Source organism: Ambystoma mexicanum, chromosome 6q, assembly GCF_040938575.1.
Source record: "Ambystoma mexicanum isolate Mex_15411 chromosome 6q, UKY_AmexF1_1, whole genome shotgun sequence".
In the NCBI taxonomy this organism is placed as follows: Eukaryota; Metazoa; Chordata; class Amphibia; order Caudata; family Ambystomatidae; genus Ambystoma; species Ambystoma mexicanum.
The window spans coordinates 248,470,895-248,496,278 of NC_090937.1; positions in this window are offsets into that span (position 1 = coordinate 248,470,895).

Here is a 25,384-nt window from a genome sequence, read left to right on the forward strand (position 1 = left end):
GCCTGCAGCGAAGAAGAGGAAGCACCATCCGACTCCCCCATTTTAGCCCCCTCCACCATGTCGGGTCCCTTCTCCCCCAGGGACATCCAACCCATCAGTGTGCCAATGCCTCCCCAGAGGGAAAAGCTGTAACGCAGCCCAGCCAGAACTCCAGGACAGTTGGACGTGATGTCCCTAACCTTGGGCAGCTGCCCCTTATGTGGGTTGACCGTCCACAAGTCCAGCGGCGGTTCCAGTGGACGGTCAACCTACATGGGTTACAGGTGCCCAAGGCCAGGGACATCACCCCGACCATGCTGGAGCTCTGGTTGGGCTGCATTACAGAATTTCCCTCTGGGAAGGGCTGGGGACCCTGCCGGGTCTCCCCGGGACTGTCACTGCACTTAGGGATGGTCGGTTCACATGGGAGACAGGCACCCAAGGCCGAGGACATCACCCCTGACCGCATTGGAGCTCTAGCTGCGTTGCGTTACAGCTTTTCCCTCTGGGTAGGGATGGGGACCCTGCCGGGGCTCCCTGGGACTGCCGCTGGACTTGGACGGTGGACACCTTTTCTTTTCCACCCAGGCAGGAGCACACACACATGTGAGGTACCATTTTTGTCGGGACACCTGTGGGAAGGTAGGACATGTTGCCGGCGTGTTTCGGTGGTTTGCTGGTGGCAAATGTCTGAAAATTGTGGTTTCCCCCTAAATTCAGGACTTTATCAAATTCTTGGGCGATTCACGCAAGTCAGACCTCTGTGGATTCACACTAGTGTCTTCTTTTCAGAAATGCGTGGGGTTCCCAGTTTTCCTTCGTGGCTGCGACACCCCAAGCCCAAATCTGTAGGTTGTCCACAAGACCAAAATCCTAAAAATTTCCTTTTCCCAAACCCTTTGGGATACCAGTGGTTTAGCCTTTTACTTTTGTGCCCAGGTTGGTCCTCCCACACATGTGAATATCGCTTTCGTCGGGACACCTGTGGAAAGGTATGACATTTGTTGTTTTCTCTTGATTTTGATAATGTTTTCATACATTTGCTACTGCACTTAGTCATACATCTCTCATTTCCCAAATGTGACCTAAATTTAGTCACTGCTTTACGCACTGTACACTTTTGTAACTTGCCCAAGTCACCTATCCTTCAAAAGGTCTGCCTGTGTTCTTTCAAGAAATGTATACTTGCCATTCCTCACCACATTTGTTTTCCTTATTTTCAAATGCTAAGTACATCTGTTTAGGCCGTCAGCATAAGAATCCTGTGTACCATGGCTCAGTTTTTGGCTTGCGGTATTGCTTGTTTTGTGGAACATTACGAAAAATGTGTGATTTCCTCACTAGAAGAGTCAACGGAATGTAGCGGTGCATTGCTTTTCTCAATATTGACAGAAGCCATTACCTTACAGGTCCAAACATGTCCAGCACATATATTTTTTCTGTATTTTTACTAATCTTTTCCCAAACGATGGGAATGTTACCTACATAGTTGTTGCCTGACCTGCGCAAATGACCCCTTTCCAAACTTGGAATTTTGTCTATTTTTCAGAAATGTATGCCTTTCTGTCTTCCATTCAGCATTCCTACCCTCCTCTTCCATCCCATCCACGCATGTGCTATTGGGAAAAAAAACAAGCGAAAAATCGCCTACCTCTCAAAAAACTGATGGTAACCTTATATAAATATGTTTTTGTTACTTCCACTCAACCTGTTCTTTAAAGCCTGGAAAATGGTGAATTAAGAACAGCAAACCATTTGTTCCTAGCTCTTACAAGGAAAAACCACAGGTTTCTTTGAACATAATTGTATTGGCATTTTCTGAAAAAAACACAAGATTTGGTGTTATGACTGCCTACAAAAGGGGCCAAATTTGGCAGAGACATCAAAATATTACAAGGGATTAAATAAGACAAACCGAAATCTCCAAAAAAGGATTCAGCACTGGGAGGGAAAACCCTCCGCAGATAAGGGGTTAATTGTCACTTATTCAGCAAGCAGGTAAGTAGATTAAATGCAATAAATGATGGAACCAGGTCGCAAATTAATTCCCTAACTCAAGCAGTCCAAACCCTATAAAGAATGTGACCATGTGCCCAAAAGTCACAGGAGCCACACTGTTTCTCTCCTGAAGGGAATCTCTGCAGGTATGTTATAGTTCACATGTGTTGGTTCAGAAAGTTCTTCAACAATTTTACTATAGGTAAGTAAATGTTTTCTTATATTTCAGCCTACTCTGCCCAGGTTCAGCGACCAAACGTTGAGTGGAATGGAATGCAGGAGACAAAGGGACTTGTTCCCAATGTTATCCTATCGAGGACAAATAAACTGCATTCACTTACCCCCATGACTCTGATTTCCACGGATGCCATTGTGGATCATCTGGGGGCTTGATCTTCTGCTGTTGGTTCCATTGAGTGACGCACAGGAGATGAGTGTTCGAGGATTCTTCCGGTCCGGAGCAGCTGAAAGATGCAACCTCTGGCGATGAAGAAATGCAAGAAACACTGATGCAGACCTCCTCAGGACACTTCAACGGTTGAAGTAAGGGGAGTTCCAGCAACTGTCTACACACATAGGCAATGACAGACGTCCTTTCAGTCATGGTTACTGAAGCTGCTCCAGGTCAGGATTCCATGATTCTGGTAGGCTGAAATCACAGGAGAAGGCAACTTGTGGCATCAGCTGGCAGCCATCGATGTTGTAGGCTTGAATGCGGAACAGCAACACTTCTGACGAGGTAGACCACGGGAGCTGGTCAGCCCACCAGGCAGTCTAGGGGCACTTCCTAAGACTCCGAAGGGCGGGATCCTTGATAAGTGTCGATACTAGTTGATCCCACTAGTCCAAGGGCTGAAGCACTGCTCATGGCCTTGGAGATCAGGTAGTCACAAAGTGCTTCACAGGGCCGGACACAGGAAGTGATGCTGAGCCACTCCAGGATTCAGCTTCGGATCTTCAGCAGTCTTTGAGATGTTCTCTGCTCCAACAATGATCTGCAGGCGTCCCCTTCTGTTAGGGAGAATTTTCAGTTTAGTGCTAAATGCCTCCCACCTTAGAGACCCCCAGCGCTTTTGCTGAACTTTGGGACTTTGTACTTTTAATTCTATGTGTATTCTGTGTTTCCATTTGGCATCATCTTTGCATTGTGACACATAGCACCTTCAGTGCAGTGGCACAGGGAAGTCTCTTAGATTTCCCAAAGGTTTAAATACCTTCTCTTGGTGAAACTACTGTTTCCAAGAGCAGTGCATTGAAATTGACTTTACTTACATTTTGTAACTTTGTAGACCCAGCACACACGATTTTACCATAGGGTGCTGGAGGGTTTACTTAGTATCCCCTTTGTCTAGTTCCTCATGTAACATTTTTATGTTACCCTTTCTACAATTAATGGCTGGTGGCAGTGTTTTACGTTTTACTACCATTGTGTGTTTTTATCGCGGGCTGTGTTCGCAGCCACAGTAAAGTACCCATGGGTGCGCATTTTGTCAAAATGGCCCGGTCTTCTTTTTTGGCCATTTCTTGCTGGAAAGCTCCTTCTTGAGATTTACTCTGCGTGCCAAACCAGGTTTGGTCCCTTTGTCCATTTTGTCTTTGGCGGGATTCATGAGTGAATCCCGCCTCTGGCTCCAGTATGTCTGGGAGGGGCAGGAAGTGAGGGAGGTGCCCAAAACACCCCGTGGTTGGTTGCAGGAAAGCACCCAAAGGTGATTGGGCGGCTGGCAAGGACAGCCACCCTGCTGTGTGATTGACAGCTAGTGTCAAGTTCACAATAATGGGGGTGAGGTATGTCAACACTCTCTCCCAAACCACAGAAGCCGAATGAAGTCGACCCTCCACCCGTGGTTGGCACAGGTACCTGATATACAATCACAGGATACCACGTGGCAGTCAGTAGGGGGAAGAGGGTTAGGGATAGGTTGTGGACGGGGAGGGGAAAATTAGGAACACTGGATAAAGGGTTAGGGAATAACTTGTTTGGATAGGACCAGGGAAGAGACAGGGAAAAAGCCCTACACTATCTAATACCTTCAAACAAGACAGTAGACAATTAACAAACTCAATGGACGTCATTACAACCTCGGTAGTAGCCATGCCGCTATTGGCGGCATGGCTGCCGCCGAAATCGCATCCGGTTCCCAGAATGAGGAATTACCGGGCCATTCTGAGTTTTGAGGGCCTGGTAATTCCTCCCTTTAGGAACCCGGGCCCGGTCCTTCCCCATTCCCATTCAGCCCCCATAGGGCTGAATGGGAATGGGAGAGGGAGCAAACAACGGGCCGATTACGAGTGGCCCGTTGTTTGCTCCCTCTTCCCCTCACGAGACCCGGTAAGCACGCCTGGTTTTACCAGGCGTGCTTACCGGGTCCCGCAAGGAGACCTCGTAATGTGGCGGAACGGGTTTAACGGGTCCGCCTCCTTTTGCGGCATCTGTTAATCCGTTCCACCAGGGTCGTAATGAGGCCCAATGACTTTTTGAACCCCTTAATACTGGTCCCTCATATACCTTCCTTGATCAATCATACCCTAGTACCCCTTGATACAGGCACAGGTTGTCATACCAGTACAGGAATCCCATTGAAGCAAGCACAAAATGAAACATACACTTGGGAGGTTTTCCCCAACATGAAGAACATAACACATGTCCCAATGGGCAAGCATTAGCAACACTTACAAACAGAAATCATGAAGTAGCATGGACATGGAACATACATAACCATTGTGCTGTTTTTCCCAGAACACTTTCTGAATACTCCCATTACAGCACAAATACTCAAATGAAATTGATGCACCTTTCCAGTGCGAGCACCTCATGCATTGAGAATCATACTCTTAAAGACATTCTCTTCGAGCACAATTGCTGGTAACTGTGAACTTCAGAGCCCAATAACCATGCCCCTCAAAAGTTCTCTGTATGTAAAATACAATGAATAACACCAGCGTTTTGCACGCGTAACAATGAGAGTAAAACAAACCCTCCTGCACTTATCTTTCATCCGGGAAGCTCGGAAGCCTTCCCGGACGTAATCTTGTGTCGCCCGTAGCAGCCGCGCGTGTCCACCTACCGCCGGTGCCAGGTCGCAGAAACATAAACACCGGCACGGAAACCCTTGTGTCCTCCTGTCGCTGCTGCCGGTTCACACTGCCCGCTTTAACCAAACATACATACACGCGCAAGCATTCCTCCTGCATCCTCCCGCATGGCTTCAGTCAGAAAAGCAAAATAAGCCACCCCTGCCGTGCGCCGTTGGCCCTTGATAAGCTGTTACTAATGAGTCTCAGCTGGCCACACGCGCACATGGCAAGAACTACCAGAGGTCCCAAGGACTGCTGGGAAAGGTAGTTCTTTCTGGATATACAGTTTTTCTACATTCTCCTGAGACCTTGACACCTCCTCCACGTCCTCCACCTCCTCCACCTCCTCCACCCCATATTCCTAACAGCTAGGCTGGAATGAATGGGAGAAACCTACATAAAAGGCAAGGCATTTTTGGCTTAGAAGGCAGAGTCGACCACTGGACGAAGGAATCCGAAGAAGAACTTGGAAGAGACGCCTGCTGCAACTCCTGAACCGTTGGTTTCCCCGGTGAAGCCCTGCTGCTGTGCTGAAGCTCCAAATTCGCCTCGACTAGAGAAGCCCTGCAAGGACGACTTCTCCCTTTGAGTTGATGGGACCAATCAACTCCGAAATAAGCCCATCTGGGCATCCTCTGGGAGCTGGCTGTACTTCCACTGCTGCTGCTGGAACTGAAGTGCCAGGGAGAGGAGCACCAGATTGTGTGCATTGCTTTTAAGTCAGACCCGAGCACCAGAAAGATCCTCTGGACACCCCTGGAGCAGGATTGACCAAGCCTGAGCCACCTTAACTGAGTGTTGGACCCCAGATGCGAGGAAAGTCCAGAGTGGTTTCCGAGAACCGCAGTGTTGCTATTTGCTGTCAGACGCGACGAGCTGAAACACTGAAGGACCGCTGAATTGAAGTTTGCCCTCTTGTCCCCACGAAGGAGGCTCAGGAACAAAAGGATCTGCAGAGTTGTACAGGAACGAAGGCCAGCTGGTACCATTTCTTCTAACTAGAAGTACTATAAAGTTTAAGAGAACTTACCTTTTGTTGTGTTGTGGAGCCTTACTTGCTCTCTGTTGAGACCCGTCTTGGTTACCTTGCAGAGTTGCTATAACTTTGCCCCTCACAAGCCTCCCAGCTTGTGGCCTTTCAAGTGCTCTATTTTCTACAAACATGTCTAAAAACATTGTGCAAGCCTTTTTACCTACCTGCAAAGAAGATATTCAGCTCCCCTAAACATTATGCAATTGACATTGGCTGTCCTGGCTCCCTGAGAGACTCTTCTTACCTTTGACTTTGTGCTTTATTTTTTCCCCTGGAAAGGGTTACATTTATTTGATATTGGAAGGTTTCTAAAAGTACTTACCAGTTTGTGAATGATTTGTTAACCTTTGTTTTATTCCTCTCTTTTACACCAAACTCAATATTGCTCTAAATGTACCAGTGCTAAATCGATGTCCACAGTGTCCTAGCTATTTAAGTCACCTGAGGGTGTAGGGAGTGTCTGTGTGCCATCCCCAATGGGTATCATCTGATTTAGAGAAACTAAGAGTGTGTTTTGAAGTGTATTTTAATTGTTACATATATTGCTCCCTTTTGAAGAAGGCTTATACAACTGACTGTGAAATAAATTAATAATTGTTTTATCAAGAAACCTTGAGTGTAAGTGTTTATTTGAATAACTGCTACGGTGAAACTGTGTCACAACATTACTGCTCACATTGACCCCTCTTGAGATAAGCCTGGCTACTCAGCCTCACTACCAACCTGTGTAGTTCAGATTTAGCTGTCAATCAGGCACAACTACTGGTTTCACACTTGCACCACGGATGTGAATTGAGCCTAGACAGCCCCACCCCCTTCCTTGGTAACACGCACACACAACTATGTCTATGACCTTATAAGGGATTTCCTCACTTGGCAAGGCAGAAAGATGGCTAAACAACAATATGACGAAAGAAGCTAGTGAAAATATTGTGGCACAGTCATTTTAGGGCAGTAACCATGTTTAGTAGCCATATGTGTGCACACAAGTGTGCACACAAAACATCATGCAAAAATTGTAACAATGCATTTACTGCCACTAGCTTGGCTTTAGGCACCTATGAAAGTAACTAAAAATCCCAAGTGTAAAAATCCAGGGTGATACAAAAGTATCCCCATTGTACTGCACTGTAAGGTGCTGTGTGCAATGTTCATACGTACAAGAATTCTAAAGGGAAACATCATTTCCCAGTACTGATAGTCTGTTTTGGGGAAACTGATCAGTCCTTCAATCAGCAAAAGACAAGAAGTGAAGCTGAAGGCTTTACTTCCCTTCAAAATGTCAGATCAGGATAAAAAAAACAGCAAAAAGAAAGGGGGTGCATAGAAACTATGGAGATAAAGCTGCAAAAAGAGAAATCTTTACTAACAGTTGGCTTGACCTACTGCTGCTCTCGCCTGGTTAACCTCGTAAACAGGTAAACTAGAGCCCTCTACTCCATTAATACAGCTCTACAATGAAATTCTTGAGATCAAGTAGTATAGTAAAAGGGAACTAGTTGTCCTCTTTTGCGCCTCTCTGCAGCAATTATCAGAGTCAAATCAAGGCACAGCACTGTACTCACGACAGTTCCACATGAAAATTAGCCCAAGACACAAAGAAGCAATAATAGGTAGGTAGCGTTCCACAGTCATAAGAGTATATTTTGTCGCTCTTCTTCTGATAAGGTTTCATTCACATGCACATTTCATTCTGACACCATGTCATCTGTTTTTATCTAGATTGGAGGACTCCCTCCAACTTTACAAGAGTTCACAATAAGATCACATCGCATTAAACAAGACGGTCCTGAAGAAAGCACAGAGGATCACCCCTGAGCTAAAAACACAAAATGTGTCGACCTTGAAGTGTGCTGATAAAGAGTACAGTACACTAAGTCACCTTAATTACTAACCCCACCATTCACTTTTTGTTCTCTCTCTTTTACTTTGTGCAATTGATACTGAACTCACTAGCAATGCTGTTAGACACATATCCATGTGTTGTTTTAATATTGGTGTATCTTGAATTGTAAATACATTTTTTATCAGTTTTGTGACAACTACCTGATCGTCTATGACAGAGAGATACACATGCCTGTCACTCCGTTGATCCCTATCTCTACCTAACTGTGTTAAAGGGTGGGGTTGCCCGTAGTTGCTTGTATCCTTTTTTCAATTGACTAGTCCCACATGAGTCGGGGGCCCCCCGATAACAAAAAAGAGGGTCTTCACCCATATTATTTGCGTCCTGTGGACAGTCCTCCGGTTGGTGGGTGCAATCAATTTGCGAAATGGAGAATGTCAACATAGTAACTTTCTCCAGTGAATTGTTATTAAAATTGCTAGACACGCCGTGCTTGTTGGGCTTGCCTCCTCCGACAGCCTCTGCTGACAAGAATGTATGATCTATACATCTCGATACTTTCACCCTAAAAAAGAAAAAACTGGTTCGGACAGAATATCACGGACAACTCATGCTAGAGTACTTGAAAGCAGGAGTAATTCCAGAAGGCCTCCAAGTAAAGAGCATCCCACAGGGGTTCTTGGACAATCCCAAATTCCAAACTAAGTTCAGTGGTGTGGGCAACAAATGCTCACATGACTGGGTCACTCTTGTCATCGAGACAGCGGAGGAGGAACTTAAGCACTAGAAGAGAAAATCCAGAGTCTGAGATTCCAGACATTAAAAACCAGCTGGAAAAAAGAAATGAAGAAATAAATAAGTTCAAACAATTCACCCTAGACAAAAATATTTGGAAGCTAAAAAAAGACATAGATAACTATAAAGAGGAGATAACCTACCCGTATATGGTCCATGGCTTCTACCAGCAACAAAACCTTAACCAAAACAAAAGCGGAGGATACAACCAGCCAAGATAGCTGAGGAAATGTATCACTTTCTCGAACACCTCCAATAGTACCAACTTGTATTCAACCAACGGAGGTGCCTCAACCTCGACCGGAGGAACCCAACAAGACAGGGGACAACAACCATTTTTTCAAGGGTGGGGAAGACGAGGCAATGTACGCCAACAAGGATGCCACAGGATGCCTACCAGACAATGGGTATAACACCCCCCACCATCAATGTGGTCATTCCAATTTTCAATTTGAGTAGTTACACACTCGCAAAGGAAGAAAACAGCATCCTCAGTAAAGGCCTCAGTTTCATCCAAAGTACCGCTACAGACCGGTTCTCCACAGAAGTCAAACTCAGAAAATTCTTTAGAATCCTCCGCCTAAGACTTTTGTTCCGTGACTCCATCAAAGTCAGACCAGATCAATCGAATACAATAGACCTAAAACCCCCTTTGGTTTTCACCCCCCTGTCCTTTATAGTCTGCCCAGAAATCCTAGCCTTCGAATACAGGATTCTTAAGATGGACATCATGTTCTCCACAAAAAATCACTACGCAGACAACCTGACCAAACAAGAAAGACTGGCACTTAAAAATCTAGAAAGCCAAGACGCCTTCATCATCAAACCAGCTGATAAAGGTGGCGGTCTTGTACTATGGTCCAGATCCCTATATGAAGAAGAAATTCAGAAACAGCTGAGCAACTAACTGTTCTACAAGAAAATAGATGCTGATCCAACAGCAAGCTTATTAGTGGAAATAGGCAGCTTGATGACCCACGCATGGACAGAAGGCTGGATTGATGACGATGAAAAGGCGTTCCTAGTCAAGAGACATCCAACCACACCAGCCTTCTATTGCATACCAAAGATCCACAAAAATTCAACCCGCCCACCGGAGGGACCGATCGTATCCGGCATTGGATCAATTCTGGAGCCTTTTCCCATTTACACAGATATGTTCCTCCATCCATTTGTGAGCAAAATTAAATTGTTCGTCCAGGACACGGCGGCAATGATACAGATATTGGCAAATCTGAACCTCGACAAGGACGACGTCCTTGTCACCCTTGATGTCGATGTCATGATCCCAGTCAGTGGGCATAGCCCTCATTCAGGCTTTCAGGCTAGGCAGAGAACATTATTTACAACAGCAGGTGAAAGGTGGGTGTGAGCCTGGCGCACATGGCATTTACATCATTCTCAGCATACACATCCATAGACTTTTGAGATGATTTACAGTAATTCCATACACTTAACATGGCCACCACAAGGTCCATTCATAAGATTCAGCATGTTCTATTCATATTGCAGAGGGAGCTATTTAAGCCCTGCTATCATGCATCAGCCCTGGAAATGCTGGCATAGGTGGAGATACACCCAAGATGAAGTTGTGGTTCCGTATTGACGGTCTATGCTATTTCCAAGATGGCCGCCGGAACGTATTTACGTCCGTCACATCCCAGAGCCGGTGCGTTGTATCGTCTCTGGATTTGGACGCTGCTAGTCTCTGTTGCTCAGTGACTTGTGTATCTTTTCCTGTTGCAGTTCTTTGTTCCTCTGTTGCTCTCTCCCCTGTCTTCTGGCACACTCGGGTCTACTTCTAGTCCTAAGGTAAATTTTCTCTGGGATTTTTCTATACTTAGCCAGCGCAGTTTGTTTACTTTCGGAAGCACTCTACTTCCAGGTTTCCTGTCATTCAGTTTTCTTACGCTGTTTGGTGTTCACTTTCTAGCCATTTCCATTCTACTTTTACCCGCCCTTCGGGTGCATGATCTCATTTCTGGTCCTCTTCCGCTTATGCTCCTTCTAATTTCTCCTAGGCATTTTCAGTCCGACAGCCATTTGTAGTCTTTGCCATCCACCTTTTTGCTATCTTGGTTCTTTTATATTTTACCTTTTGGAGGTCTTTGCTTCCACCTTCTTTTCTTCGCTCCAGCAGTCTCCTTTCAGATTGTGCTCCTTACACTCTTATACTTCCTGGTTTGCGGTCTGGATTTCTCATCCTCGGAAGGGTCCTGAAGGCTTCCTGCGCCTTACCACTTCCGAAGTCATCACCGTCCCATCTGTGGTGTTTTTGGAACCTTTACCATTTGCACTGTTTTCCCAGCCAACTAAAGACATTTTGACAGAACTTTCTTCGAATTTTGGAAATAACTGTTTCCTGCGTGCTTTGTCACTACCTACCAGCCTAAACCAGAGGAGGACAGCTCTTCCACTCTACCCAGGATTTTTTCGGCCTGAAGTCTTTTTCCCTGAATTGGGGGCTTGCTCCTCGGGGGTCCCCTGGGCCTGGATTACGTTCCGGTTAAGGTGGCCACCGAGGGAGCTTGTCCCTATTTACATCACAAGAAGGAGAAGAAAAGCAAGGAGGCCATGAAACCAAGAAAGAAGAAGGTCTCCGAAACACCAGAGAGCTCATTTGAAGATACAGGCGAGGAGGAGTTAAGGGTGGTACTATCAAGCCCTGACAGTATACAACGGCAAGAAATACCAATGGCATCCTTGGAGCAGTTTCAGGAACTATGTAATGCCATCCAAGGACTTTGAGTTGAAATGCAAACTCTCCATGCAGAGAATCAAACCCTACGACAACAGGCAGCTGCCAGAGATGAAGGTAGTGACCTACCGGTGATGCCATTCTCGTTCAGCAAATACGATGGGAACCCTAAAATGATGAAGGAATTTATAGATGTGTGTTCCGTGTATTTCTCCTTCAGACCCAAGGCATTTGAGACCGGAAGATCTCGGGTTGGATTCATCATATCCAATTTGGTAGGGAGTGCTCTGGCCTGGGCAACGCTGCTGGTCACTAATCAGGATCCGTCAATCAATGATTATGACCAGTTTGTCCTGAATTTCAAGGCTCGTTTTGACCGCCCCGAGGTACAGTAATCGACATATGAGGTGCTATTGGATGTCAAACAAGGGAACCAGAACATCCAGTTATATGTTACCCAATTCCAGAAGCTAGCCCCAACAGACACAGCTCAACTAACCATTTTCCGCCAAGGTTTGCATGTTGACATCAAGGATGAGCTCACCTGAGTAGCGAGACCAAACTTCTTTCAGGAACTGGTTACCCTAGTGCTCCAGATTGAGTTCAGGTTACTGGAGAGGCATCGCGAGTGGAAGAGAGGTTGAGGATTCCAGCCACTGTGCCACCCACCTTCGATTGGGAAGGAGAAGCCAGAGACCGAAGAACCAATGCAAATTGGTGCAGCAAGAGGATCTCTGGCACCACAGGAAAGGAAGAGAAGATGATAATTGAACCTGTGTATGTACTGTGGATCCTCCAAGCACCTCCTGTGGAATTGTTCCGAAGTCCCTCCACGACATCAGGGAAACTCCCAACCCTGTTTCTATACAAGGGGATATCGGGGGGGAGCAGCTCAAACCCTTGCAATTGTACCCGAGCAGGAAATGAATGAGTAGAGGACAACCGTCTGATGGTTTTCTAGATCTCTTTTTTGTTTCGGTCAGAACCCTCTCTATCGGTCCTTGCTATGTTGGACTGCGGGTAATTTCATTGATGTTTCATGGGCACAAGAGAATCCCATCCCGCTCCAAGAAAAAAGGAAGTCCATACCTGTAGAGGGCGTTGATGGTCGTCCTTTATCCTCCGGACCAATAACAATGAAAACTTTACCTGCCCAGATATCTATGGGTAACCACACTGAGACACTTACCTTCGATGTCATTCGAACTGCTAATTTTCCCGTAATCCTGGCCATTTCCTGGTTGAGACGGCATAACCCCTGGATCGATTGGGGGTCCAACAAGTTAAGTTTTGACTCAGTATACTGCAGCGAGCATTGCATTAAGGATCCACTGGTGGAGGTGCAGTCTAATTGTACAGTGACCCAACATTGCCCCTCCATTTCGGCTGTTCCGGTACATTACCAAGTCTTCTTCGAAGTCTTCGAGGGCGTGATCCCTAGACTCCTCCAACCTCACCGCCCAGAAGATTGCAGCATAAACCTCAAGGATGAAGCCCCACTTCCATTCGCACGGATGTATCCATTGTCACTGTTAGAGAAGAATGCTTTGAAGGAGTATCTAGATGCCAACCTCAAAAATTGACTTATCCAAGAGTCCAAATCATCAGGAGGGGCCTAATTGTTTTTCAGCTCCAAAAAGGACTCGAAGGAGCAGAGCCCCTGTATCGATTACAGGGGTCTTAACAGTATAACCATCCATAACAGATACCCGATGCCCCTAATTCGGGATATCCTAGAAGCAGTACGAGACTCACAGGTGTTCACGAAATTAGATTTAAAGGAATGGTTCGGTCAAACTTTTTATTGCCCCTACGGGTCGGCCATGTGTTTTTAAGCCTAAGTCGCTCGATTTTAGAAAAAGTTCCTATGGACCTTACCCGAGTTTTCGTCCATTAAACGCACGCGAAAACAGGCATCAGGGAGCTGCCATTTTGTGATAATCCTATAATTTCCCCCATCGCCCTGGCTGACCTGCTTTTACGGCACTAAATCATATCCTCCGCCCCTGAGCCTGTCATCAGCAGACGCGTACCGCCCATTTCACAACGCCAAAGCACGTCTCGTGTCAACATTCGCTGCGCTTCAGCTAATGACGTGTCGCCATGGAAATGGCAGGACACCTCTTTCCTCAATAAGTATAAACAGACCGTTTCACAACACACAGCAGCAGATTTTCGATTCCATTCGTCTATCTGTGTTACTTTGAGTATTCTGTGACTCGTTTCTGTGCTCTGGTCAGCTACCTTCACCGCTTGTAGCCCGTGTGAACAGATACCAGTACCACCGCTATCAATTATTTTAGTTTGTTTAATACACAATGGCTACAATAATGCCCTACATGTACGAGCCCGAGTATACCGAGGAGGAACTACTGGAAAGGGAAACACGCGAAAACGATGGGTCTTCGGACGGCAGTTGGGAGGACGATTCAACAGCTGAAGAGCCTGGACCTAGTCGCATGGACGGTGTTTCCACCTGGTGCACATGCAATCGGTGCGAGCTAATGCCAACCGAGGACGAGAACTGCTGCTGCTGTGAAAACTCGGTATGCGTGGCCTACATTTCGGAAGGCGAGCCACGACTGCAATGCATCACCGAGCTGCCAGACTTCAGGGCAGCCTGCCTCACACGGTCCGTGTTGAGGATAATGATGGTGCTTATGCACGAACTTCATGCAACTGTTCATCCTCGTAATCCGAGTAACGAGTAAGTATACTCTGCTTGTCATGCCACTCCTATTTCATGGTCTTCTACTATATCCAAAATTACATATACATGTCATTGTAACGCACGAAAGTCGTTCTATAGTGTGCAGTGTCTAGATAGCATTTGTCCGAGCAGAATGCCATTAGTTACAAGAATTGTCATTGACAACAAACATTTATTAAACTTATCTTGGTCATTTAAAAACAGTTTGTTTCATTCCTTTTCACAGGTGGTACAGGCTGGTGGCCTATCGTTCCTTTACATGGTGGTTTCACGGGAGGCTTGGACACCGCGTTCGAAGAGTGATACCCGCCTGTGCCGTTCGTGCCATAAGAGAAACGTTCCCGAGAGACAGCGGTCATGACAGGGGATTTTCTCTCGCTGTGCTGCAACCTGAACTGTACAATGTGTAAAGTTTTGCATTTTTTGTGTCATCAAAATAAGATACAAAATAAAACACCACATATATTTTAACAACGGTTGTTTCGATTTTTTAAATGAATCAAGTGTGTCTCCATTCAAGGATGGACGTCAGACATCTGTGCTCGTAATGGGTGAAGTTCAGGTCGCTGTGAAGCAGGGTGGTCACTATCTAAGCTAACATAATATATTATCAATAATGCATGCACTAAATAACACTTGTTCAAAGTCTTTCAGTCGGTTATGTCTCTATAAAAGTCACACATATCTATACTATCAATTAACATTGGATTATACAGGCTTTTGGTCAAGGGTCTTGACCACTATAATACACTGTTTGAAGTGTGGGTCTGTGCTCACAAGAATCTCCGGTATGTGGCATTTGTTATTGATAGGCAACGATATACTGCAGTAGGGGTCTAATGTTGGTTGGGGATCTGCTAGGTGGGCATCATGGCGTGGTCAGTGGTCTGGCACATGAAGAGAATACCTTGCAGGGACACAGGGTCAGAATGGCAGTAAGTTTCCACTGGCGAGGGTGCGTGGGCAAGGACACGTTTGTGGCAATGAACGAGCTATGTGCTTAGTTCAGGCTGGTTCACATGCAGGACCGTGATCTCAGAGGAAGAGTGATGTGTTACATTTATTAGCTGTTGCAAATACCTCTGGAGTTTTCCAGTCAGAGTGGGAACGAGGATGGGGGTCATGTGCTCTGCGCAGTGAGGCCTGGTCACCAAGATGGAGTGGAAAGGGGGAACAAAAATGGATGCCCCGTGTCCTCCTCAGTGTTCCCATCTACGCGAATGTCATCCAAAGTTAACATCACATAAGGGCAAGGGGCGAACCCACTACTAGAGGCACTTGGTATGAGTTTCTACTGAGAAGTAAAGGATGAGAGGGACCTGATGGCCCCTCGCTCCCACACACTTGCCTGCAACCCCAGGCCCATCCATCCCACCCCCTCTATCAAAGGCGGTTCGCACCCGGGGATGAGCGCTGGCATGGGGAGCTGTCACGGACGCAAACGGCCAAGGTGCCAAACAGCATGTACACTTCAAAAGGTATCCCACGCCCATGGGCCATCGCTCACATGGCCTCCTCAGACCCTGTGTCTCCAGGCAGTCCTCCCCCGAACAGGCCGCACCCCTGCAATCCACATAAATGTGTCTCCATTCAGCAGTCTTTCTGTGCCTTATCTGCACGCCCCAGGCCCATCCATCCCACCCCCTCTATCAAAGGCAGCTCGCACCCGGGGATGAGCGCTGACATGGGGAGCTGTCACGGACGCAAACGGCCAAGGTGCCAAACAGCATGTACACTTCAAAAGGTATCCCACGCCCAGGGGCCATCGGTCACATGGCCTCCTCAGACCCTGTGTCTCCAGGCAGGCCTCCCCTGAGGCAGGCCGCCCCCCTGCAATAAACATAATACCACGACATACACACGTCATTCATTCACAAACACACCCCTTTTTCTAATACTTTATAAACCACTTGATATGTCTCATGCGAACATCTTTGTGCTTTGCAAGTCAACTCCTGAACCTTGTACCTGAGAAGCACTGAGATCTATGCTAATCTGCTCGTCGCCGTGCTATCTGTGACCGCTTCGAGCAAACTCGTCAGTGTGCTACCTGTGGCCATCTACCTGTTCTCCTGCAACATACTGCTCGGCCTGCTGAATCCAACTGTTTGTTGGTCAAGGTAAGGCCATGTATCCAAGTCATATTTCGGTCATTTTTACATTTCAATCTATTTGCTATTACAGTACCCAATAGAGCATTGGTCATTGGTCTCATTGCTATTGACTTGAGTTTCAATTGTTATGCTATCAATAGATCTATTTATTTTCATCTGTGTCAATTGTCATCCAATTGCATCCTTCGGGGGTCCAGTCTTTAATGTAAGCATGGTTCCTTTTCGTGCAAGACAGAACATCCAAGGGACGAGTCACATGTTCAGAGTTTAGTCACATAATTTAAAACATTTCTGTAACTTATGCAAATACTAAGCCGCACATGATGAACTGGTATAGTTCAGGCGACCAAAACAAACCTTGCATTGAGCATGGTATGGTTCATTTACTTTTTTATGACATTTTTATTCATCAAGGTTTTATAATAATCTTGATATTTACTTTTCAGAATTTTCAACAATGCCTGCCTGTTCGATTAGCGGTTGCCCTTCGAAGACCCATGCTAAATCTGAAGGCACAACCATGCATGTATTCCCGAAAACTGTTGATCGAATAAGAGAATGGGTCAGACATTGCGGATATCCACTGGATGAGCTGGAAAGTAGAGTCCAACAAGTCTTTGAGGACAAGAGGGGTGATCAATACCGCATCTGCAGCCGGCACTTTCCCTCGAACATGTACACCACATCTTGGGTAACAAAGAAGAATAAATGGCGATCGTCACGAAAATTGCTCGCAAACGCTATTCCCACTCTATTTGTCCACAATCCGCCACTGGTGAGTCAAGTGTCCGTTTTTAGCTTTAGGCCTTGCGGTAGTGTGTAGGTAGCCAAATGGATTCATTGATATTTTAGGTGTTGTTTCCAATTTGTAATACTTTCGACATTGATATGAGTGTATAGCTTTTTGAATAATGACATTTATCAATATATTATTTTTAGATTTCATAACCCACAAACGAAATCTATATATGGGCACAGGGAACTGTGCTATATTGCGCATTACTCAAGTATTCCGTCTCCTTACATGGCAATTTTAAATGTTGGCATTTCATTATCAAACAATAATTTACCTTTACAACTTCTTGACTATCCATTGAATCTGAAGCAAGAACATTCTACTTCCGTCACGTGCTCGCAGTTATCAACCACTTCTAGCGCGTATCAGGTAATCCTACTTGGCTATTCCGCTACAGACTTGTTTTATGCATGTCAAGTAATAGTTTGTATGTATCGTGTGATTATTTTACCAATTGTTTGGTTAGTGCTTTCCAATTGATATACAACTTAGTTGTCGTCCCCTGGTGTTTGTTTTCAGTTATAATTAGTGTTATCCATACTAATGCAAGTACTGTCTTTCAGGGAGATGCTGACGCGTCCACCACATTGACAACAGCCCTAGATGTTCTTCAGCAGCACAGGGTATGGATACTGACAGCTCAATTGACCGTGATCATCAGGACTGGAACACTTGTCGTTTGATTGTTCTACACCATGTTTCATTAGTGGTTAGCCGTTGATATGTACCTGTGCGGTCAACCCCAAGCGTGTGTTGTGCTTTCAATATTGTAATCCTTACTAATGCGAATACTGTGTTTCAGGCAGTTGTTGAATCGTCAACCCACACACTTGATGCGGAGCCTGACATTCAAGTAATTCCGGTGGAAGCGGGACCATGCGGATACGAATCGGCGCAACAGCTTTCGGAAGTGCGCACCACATTGACAACAGCCCTAGATATTCTTCAGCAGCATGAGGTATGGATACTGACAGCTCCAGCGAGCGTGATCATATAACGTGATTCCATTTGCTATACTTTCTTCCCTATTAAGGCAAGTACTGTGTTTCAGGGAGACGATGGAGCTTCCACTACAATCACAAGATCCCATTTAGATGATGCAGATGTAAAGAAATCGGAGAAATAAGTTGATTAAATCTGATCATTTTTAAATATTCCTTGATTCTTTTAGACAATGCAACATTTGTGGTCATCTCTTTATATGTACCTGTGTCGTCGACCCCAAGTGTGCGTTATGTTTACAATATTGAAAACCATACTAACGCAAGTACTGTGTTTCAGGGAGTTGCTGATGCCTCCTCTTCAATACAATCATTCATGGCAGTCCATGCAGAGCCAGAGGTATGGATACTGACGGCTCCATCGAACTAGGTCATTAGAGCTTAAATACTTGTCGTTTGATTGTTCCACAGAATGTTTAAATCGTGTTTGGCTATTGAGATGTACATGTGTGTTCGTCCTCACGTGTGCTTTATGCTAACAATATTTTGATACACAGTAATGAAAATACTATGTTTCAGGGAGTCGATGGAGCCTCATTCCGTGAAGTCTATGCGGATACAGAAAATATAGTCGTTGCAGCGCAAGAGGAACGGGAGACATGCGGATACGTATCGGAGCAACAACATGCAGATGTTGAAGGTCGAGTCAAAAAAGTTGCAAAGAAAAGAAACAAAAATAAGGTTAGTTACAAACAGTTCATAACTTTAGAAATGTTTTTGTGCTGGGAACATCCCTTTTCCAATCTGTCCTCTAGTTACCCGTGGGTCTACGAACTATACATACACAGACAGTGAAGCGAATGAGAGATGTTGCTTGCCAGACCATTTACACTATGGAGGCTATGGAGGAACTATTAATTCAGACGCCGCATGTTGAGACTCGGGATGCTCATGTCCAATGTACAGAAAATGAAATGAATGTGTCCGTAGAATCCAGCAAAGTTTTATTGGATCATTGCTACTGTACGACCGCACCACCGCAACAACATGATACTGGATGTATTGAAGATAGCTCTGAAGTGGTCGCAGATCAATTTACACAATCTACACCCGCCAAGAAATTGCCACCAAAAAAGCTGTCGACATTGTTGTGTTCTCCCATCAATGTTGAAGTAGCAGATGTTGAAATGACAGAGAATGAACCAGCAGCAGCATTCACTGACGCATCAGATCTTGATATCAGTGATATTTCTTTCAAATGTGGTGAAATTTCCTCAACATCACAGGCCGAAACAACTTTGACACCGGATGACAGTCTAATGAAAGAGGGCAAATAAATAGTATTCGACAGTTGTTTGATGGATATTATAAGTATGCTGAAATGTGGGCATTCCGTCAGAGGAAAGTATGTGGGAAGCCATTGATTCAAGTGACTCATCAAAAACAAGGCAGTAACGTCACAATACATGCCGCCTGTAGATTACATCATACGTTCTCATGGTCTGCACAACCGATGCTGGGGAAACTGCCAGCAGGCAATCTACTGTGTGCAGCTGCATCACCTTTTAGTGGCTCCAGTTTTAGAATGTTAAAGTCTTTCTTTCAGTTTGTGGGACTCCATTTCATTTAAAAAACACAGTACTACAAATACCAACATGATTATCTGTTTCCGGCCATTAGTGATGCTTGGAAAATTGAACAATTGTCTCTAGCAAGTACATTCAAAGGCAAATGATTCAGGCTAGCCGGCGATGGACAGTGCGACAGCCCTGGATTTTCTGCCAAGTACTGCACCTACCACTTTCAGGACATGGATAGTGAGAAAATGGCGAGTTCGGTGGTCGTGCAGGTAACACAATGTACATCCTCAGTGGCAATGGAGAACCTAGGATTTATAAAATCAGTGGAATATCTGCAATCGAGGGGAATGCACATCAACGTCATAGCCACAGACAGACACGTTTCAATTGCCAAGACAATGAGAGAGCAGTTCCCACATATTAAACATCAAGTTGACATATGGCATCTTGCTAAATCAATCAATAAGAAAATCTCGGCTGCAGGGAAAAAAAAAGGTTTGGAAAGTATTTCAGAGTGGTCACAGTCTATCAGCAACCATCTTTGGTGGAGCTCCAAAACTTGTGAAGGGTCAGTGGAAATACTCCTTGAAAAATGGCGGTCACTGATGCACCACTGTACCAACGTGCACTGCTGGTCAGAAAACCTACATTTCCACCAATGTGAACATGGCCCTTTGTCACCAGTGGAGGCACGGAAGAAGAAGTGGTTGAATCCATCTTCACTGACACACAAAGCCATTGAGAAGATTGTTTTCGATAAAACTCTATCAAGAGATTTGAGGGGACTGACCGAATTCTGTCACACAGGAGGTTTGGAGGTGTTCCACAATATGTGACTAAAGTACAGGCCAAAGCGCTTGCATTTCAGCATACAGGGCATGAGACATAGGACTCTACTTGCCGTCTTGGCCCATAATGAGAATCTCGGCCGTGAACAATCTAGGACTAAGGGTAATGTAAGGATGCCTCGCTACACTAAGGCCTTTTCAAAAAGAAGTAAGCAATGGGTGATCAAACCAGTCCATGAGGAAATGGAGTTCGACTTTGTCAAAAGCCTTACTGTTGCTGTATTAGAGAAGCACAGATATGGAATTTTGAACGTTTCTGTGCAGAGCACTGATCCATTGCCACCCAACATTGCCACTGTGACATGTCCACCCAAAGGAGAGCTAGTTGTGAAGTACAAATCCCGGTTTAAATAATTGTAATACGATTGTCTTTTTGTAAATAAATGTTATTGTACAGTGTGCATACAAAGTACGCTAACCCTAACCCCTACCTTCACCATCCTGGGTGCCGAACTACCTGGGTGTCATCTTTGAATTCTCTCTCTATTCACCTCATATTGTTGACCTTGTCCATATGTGTATGTATATATTTTTGTTGTAACTAATTTTTGCAATCTCTTATAAATGCTGGGCACTGTTAACCGAGGGGAGTCTTGCGTATTGCAAATAATAAAACAAAGAAACAATAAATCTCACTTTCAACTCAACTCCTCGGGTACTTTATACTTTCCCTGACCTTCCCCAAAAAATTAAAAGTCTCAATAGTTATGGTTCTTTGGGGCTTCAAAGCTCGCAGACAACAAGGACAAAATTGGGGGCCTTAGAATGCGCCAAGCGAGCCGTTGCAGATGGGAGAGAAGCCAGTTCGCATTTGCACATTGAGGCGCACTACATAGATGGATTCGAAACTTCAAGTTCTCACAGATGGCTTTACTACGGGATGTTACAAAGAAAGAATGTATGCTCATTTCTAGTGAAGGTCAGCGGCTTTGATTTTCAGCTCGCGCCCTGAAGAGGCCCACAACTCGCACTGGCAGTATAAGGTTCTATTGTTTTTTGACCTTGAGAGACAGGGACCATGCCGAAAGAACTTCATTTGAAGGAGGGTAGGGGGTGCAATAATGTAAGAGACGATAAGGCAGAAAATTCTTAAACTAGACCGAGTTTCATGTTAGTTCAGTATACGAAAAATCGTTGTCAAGAGCACAGTGGGATTTACTGACTGCATTACACAGAGACACAATGGAAATTGTAAATATAATGTAAGTAACTCTTTAGACGCTTTTATACCGGAATGAAGAATTAATGAATGGATGCATGAATAAATTAATGAATGAAGAGCTTTGAAAATGTTTGTGGGATCGTCCTTGTAGCGGGCACATGGGCATGCAGGCCCACATTCCACACGCATGTAGACAAAAAGTTGTTTCTCATTGTGTACTAACCTCGATTTATTTCGTTAGTTTTTGCATTGATTATAGAGCCGAACATACTCCATTGCACTATCCTTGAAAGCAAATAGTTTCACCTCGGCTGTAATAAATAAAATGAATAATATTAATAAAGATCGGCTGGCGAGACTAATTATACATTTTATGTTTTCAAAACAGGTATATACTTCCCTTTTGCCACTACCACCAGTTTCAGACCCCGGCAGACGGTTTCTTCAACCGCCAGCTGCAGCTTAATGTAAACAACTGCACCATTCTGATGATCTTATGGGACGATCGCCAAGGGCCCATATGTCCTTACGCGGTACTAGCGGCTAGAAGCAACATATCAACCTTTACGCTGGCCTAGTGCCTACTTGATGGAACAGCCTTGCAGTTCAACGTGCGACAAAAGTGCTTCTTTGAACGAAATCCAACACCATGTGTACCATAAAGGAACAGCGCGTGACTCACGATAAGATTTTACGGATTTGCAGATAGAGATAAAAGAAAATAAATGACTTTCGGAGTTCATATGGCAATTGCTGAATATTCTATAAACATTTAATGTCAAATAAATGTACTTTACCAAATTTACCGTGTTGCTGTTTGATTTTAAAGTGCAGTTTCATATTCCGAATTGTGGCGCGCTGTGTTGTGAGCTGATCTGTGTTGGTTTCCGGGTTCTGTGTGAAGTCGCGTAGAAGACGACTGGGAGCATTTGCCTACGCAGCACAGAAACGTCACGGAGAGAGGCGGGGAATATGAATGTTTTGATAATGTCAGGCTCAGGGGCGGGGGATATGATCTAGTGCCACAAAAGCAGGTCAGCCAGAGCGATGGAGGAAAAGATAGGATTATCACAAAATGGCAGCTCCCTGATGCCTGTTTCAGTGGGCGTTTAATGGACGAAAACTCGGGTAAGGTCCATAGGAAATTTTTCTAAAATCGAGCGATTTAGGCTTAAAAACACATGGCCGACCAGTAGGGGCAATAAAAAATTTTGACCAAACCATTCCTTTAAGGGGCGCATACTGAGAATAAAGAGAGGTGGTAAGTGGAAGACTGCCTTTAGAACACCGCTGGGGTTATATGAGTATTGTGTAATGCCCTTTGGTTTGGTCAATGCCTCAGTGGTGTTATAAGGTGTTTGCGGACATGCTATACGTGTCAGTAGTGGTATATCGGGATGATATAATGATATTTTCCACCACGTTGAAGGAACACCGTCTCCATGTGAAGGAGGTTCTTCGTAGGCTGAAGGAGAACCAGGTGTATGCAAAAACCTGAGAAATGCACATTTGAGGCTTCCGAAGTTCCCTACCTCGGGTTCATATTATCCGCCAAGGGAGTGCGTATGCACCCAGATAAGGTTAAGGCAATCACCCGATGGCCCGAGCCGTCCTCAGTGAAAGCGGTGCAGCAGTTTCTTGGATTGGCGAATTCTTATCGCTGTTTTATTCCTAACTTTGCAGATAAGGTATTACCCATCACTTCTTTGCTCAAGAGGTGGGTTGTCTTCTGGTGGCATTCGGACGCTCAAGCAGCTTTCTTAAGTCTCAAGGAGTTGTTCACTACAGCACCGGTATTAATGCAGCCGGACCAATCCAAGCCTTTTTTCCTTTAGACCGATGCCTCTGGAGGGGCATTGAGTGCCGTTCTGTTACAAGAAGATCAGAAAGGGCAAGAACATCCGATTGCATATTATTCACATACTTTTTCTGCTAGTGAAAGGCACTATTCTGTCTTCGAACAAGAGCTATTGGCCATGACAATGGCCTCTGAAGAGCGGAGACATCTATTACAAAGAGCCTCTCATCACTTCATAATCCGCACTGATCACTGGAATCTTAAAGTGCTCCAACAAATGGAGTGCAGGAACTCCAGGCACGCACCATGGGCCTACTATTTCTCCAATTTTGATTTCCGTATAACATACATCCCCAGTACACAGAATAGTGTGGCTGACGCTCTGTCAAGGAGCTGGCCTGAGGAGGCCAGGGGAGTATTCGGCATGGAAAGAATTCTCCCTAATCAGAAGTTCCTTGCGGTGGTCAACACGTTCATCCGAGATGTGCAAAACGATCTGAAGAACTGTACACAGAAGGAGTTGATCTCGCTTCGACTACAAGAGAAGAAAGGATTATGGTTTCATGGAACTGCCCTTTTTTTACCAACACGTACTCTACAAAGAAAGGCTTTGCAATTTTGTCACGATATGCCCCTGGCAGGTCACAAGGGCAAAAAGGCGACGTACAAATTGGTAACCAGAAGCTTTTGGTGGCCTTCAGTGCGACCGGACGTCGCATCCTATGTGGCATCTTGCCCAGTATGTGCCACCAGTAAAGTATCCCGACAAAAGCCTTTAGGTCTTCTGCAACAGGCTGAGGTACCATCACGACCCTGGGAACATCGTTCCATGGATTTTGTGGTGGATTTACCTCCGTCCCATGGAAAGACCACCATATTAGTGACAATTGACTCATATACCAAGCTGGCTCATTTTTCCGCTTTACCTGGGGTGCCTTCTGCCTCTGAGACCGCAGTCGTTTTTCTCAGCGACATTGTAGGACTGCATGGAATCCCCCAGACGGTGGTCTCGGACCGTGGTACACAGTTCATGTTCAAATTCTGGTCCTCCCTCTGCAATAGGCTGGGTATTCAAAGGGCGCTCTCTTCGGGTTACCACCCGCAATCAAATGGCCAGACAGAGAGACTCAGTACAAGTTTAGAGCAGCACCTCCGTTATTTCTGCAACAAAAAACAAGATGACTGGGCGAATCTCATTCCGATAGCAGAATTTGCGTACAATAACACACTTCATACAGCTATAAGGATGAGTCCCTTCAAATGAACATATGGTTACCATCCACATCATCTCCCGGGAACCAGCCCTACGCAGCCCTTGCAAAGTTGCTATAACTTTGCCCCTCACAAGCCTCCCAGCTTGTGGCCCTTCAAGTGTTCTATTTTCTACAAACCTGTCTAAAAACATTGTGCAAGACTTTTTACCTACCTGCAAAGAAGATATTCAGCTCCCCTAAACATTATGCAATTGACATTGGCTGTCCTGGCTCCCTGATAGACTCTTCTTACCTTTGACTTTGTGCTTTATCTTTTCCCCTTATTTGACATTGGAAGGTTTCTAAAAGTACTTACCGGTTTGTGAATTATTTGTTAACCTTTGTTTTATTCCTCTCCTTTACACCAAACTCAGTATTGCTCTAAATGTACCAGTGATAAATCGATGTCCACAGTGTCCTAGCTATTTAAGTCACCTGAGGGTGTAGGAAGTGTCTGTGTGCCATCCTCAATGGGTATCATCTGATTTAGAGAAACTAAGAGTGTGTTTTGAAGTGTATTTTAACTGTTACATGTATTGCTCCATTTTGAAGAAGGCTAATACAACTGACTGTGAAATAAATTAATAATTGTTTTATCAAGAACCCTTGAGTGTAATTGTTTATTTGAATAACTGCTACGGTGAAACTGTGTCACAACATTACTGCTCACATTGACCCCTGTTGAGATAAGCCTGGCTGCTCAGCCGCACTACCAACCTGTGTAGTTCAGACTTAGTTGTCAATCAGGGACATCT